A 2,112-nucleotide genomic window follows, 5' to 3' on the forward strand; every position below is an offset into this window, starting at 1 on the left:
TTTACACCCTCGGAAACCCTGTACAGGGTCGCTATGGGTCGGACCCGACTCGATGGCACTTAACAACAACAACAACAAAGTGTTCAAGAGCAAAGATGTCAGCTTGAGGACTAAAGCGCACCTGACCCAAGCCATGGTATTTTCAATAACTTCATATGCATGTGAAAGTTGGACAATGAATAAGGAAGACGATTGAAGACTTGATACATTTGAGTTAGGATGTTGGAGAAGAAGAATAAAAGTACCATGTACTGCCAGAAAAGCAAACAAATTTATGTTGTAAGAAGTACAACCAGAATGTTCCTTAGAAGTCAGGATGGTGAAACTTCATCTGTCATACTTTGGACATGTTATCAGGAGGGACCAGTCCCTGGAGAAGGACATCATTCTGGGTAAAGTGAAGAAGGGTCAGTCAAAAAGAAGACCCCCAATGAAACAGATTGGCATCATGGCAGCAGCAGTAGGCTCAATCTCACCAGTGATGGTGAGGATGGTGTAGGACTGGGCGCTGTTTCCTCCAATTGTTCATAAAGTCTCTATGAGTGGATATGGACTCGATGACACCTGAGAACAACAACAAATATCTAATGAAAGGAGTCCTAGTGGAGCTATAGCATCAGCACTGGACTGCTAACCAAAAGACTGGCAGTTCATCTCTACCAGCTGCTGTGTGGGAGAAAGATGAGGCTGTACGCTCCCATAAAGATTTACAGTCTCAGAAAGCCTGTATAGGGTTGCCTGGAATCAAAATGGACTAGATGGGAGTGGGTGTTTCTAGTAGTTAATGGCACTTAACAGTAACAACAGAAAATATTCCTGAGGAAGAAATGGTGTTGGAACTACCTGGTAAGTAATTCAAAAGAATGATACTTAGGTGACTTCAATGGAAGGGAAAAACAAATCTAGGAAAACACAGATCAAATCAAGAAAAACACAGACAAAACACTAGAGGATTTCAGGAAAACAATACAAGAACAAACTGACAAAATAAATGGAAAACTGGAAATCATACAAAAATAACAAATAGAAATCTAACAGATCAATACTAAGATTTCAAAAGTAGATAATGAATTTTGGTTGCAAAGGAATAGACCTGAATCAATGAAAGACAGAATTAGTGAGATTAAAGACAAATCTCTTAATATTAATCTCTTTCTCTTCCATGAACAATCAGAAAAAAAAAAGGGAGAAAGCTTAACAATTATGTCGAACATCATCAAAGTTGCATGTGATTGCAACTCCAGAATAGTAAGAAACAAATAAATACATGAGTAAGTTAATAAATAAATAATAACACTGAAAAAAATTTCTAAGATTTGTTGAAAAAACACTTGCTTAATATCATGAAAGAAACACTTCCTTAATATCATGAAAGATGAGAAGATAATCATTCAAGAAGCTCAAGGAGCACTGAACAGGATAAACCTCAAAATAAAACAATTAAGACACATCATAATAAACTTTCCAAATTCAAAGGTAAAGAAAGAATCCTGAGAACAGCTAAGGAAAACAATAAAAAGTTACCTACAAAGAAGAACCAGTAAGATTTAGCTCTGATATCTTGGCAAAAATGACACAGGCAAGAAAGCAATTGTTGTTGTTAAGTGTTGTCAAGTCAATTTCAACTCAGAGTGACCTTGGATAAGGTTTCCAAGAAAGCAATAGGATGACATATATTAAACCCTGAAATTAAAAAGATGCTAACCTATGTTGTTGTTAAGTGCTGTCAAGTCAGTTCTGCCTTATAATAATTCTGTGTAGAGTTTCCAAGGAATGCCTGGTAGGTTTGAACCACTGACCTTGTGGTTAGCAGTCCAGTGCTTACCCTATAGCACACACCAAGACTCCAATAAGTATATGGCCACAACCTAGATCCAGAGGACATGGAGCAAGGTAGAATCTCCACTGAGTAGTATCCAATCTGTCTAATCGGGGCTAATGAAAGGAGATGCAGATAGGTCTCTTGCAATACAATAGCAAATAATTGTTAATAGGACTGATTGTAAGGGCTGGAAATGTAAAGGTAGATGTTTTGAGGCAAAGGGAGGGGAGTGATTAACTTTGCAGGCTAAGAGCGGAGGTCCCTGGGACCATCAAGGGAGAAGAGCGGAA

The 2,112-nt window shown here is 38.1% G+C and overlaps 1 protein-coding gene across 1 annotated transcript in view; it reads right to left on the reverse strand.

Annotated features, from left to right (window-relative positions):
- HS3ST3A1 (heparan sulfate (glucosamine) 3-O-sulfotransferase 3A1) overlaps positions 1-2,112 on the reverse strand; it is a 152,010-nt gene that overhangs the window by 34,302 nt on the left and 115,596 nt on the right. The gene's annotated exons all lie outside the window — the stretch shown is intronic.

Source organism: Chrysochloris asiatica, unplaced genomic scaffold (assembly GCF_000296735.1).
Source record: "Chrysochloris asiatica unplaced genomic scaffold, ChrAsi1.0 scaffold00054, whole genome shotgun sequence".
Lineage (NCBI taxonomy): Eukaryota > Metazoa > Chordata > Mammalia > Afrosoricida > Chrysochloridae > Chrysochloris > Chrysochloris asiatica.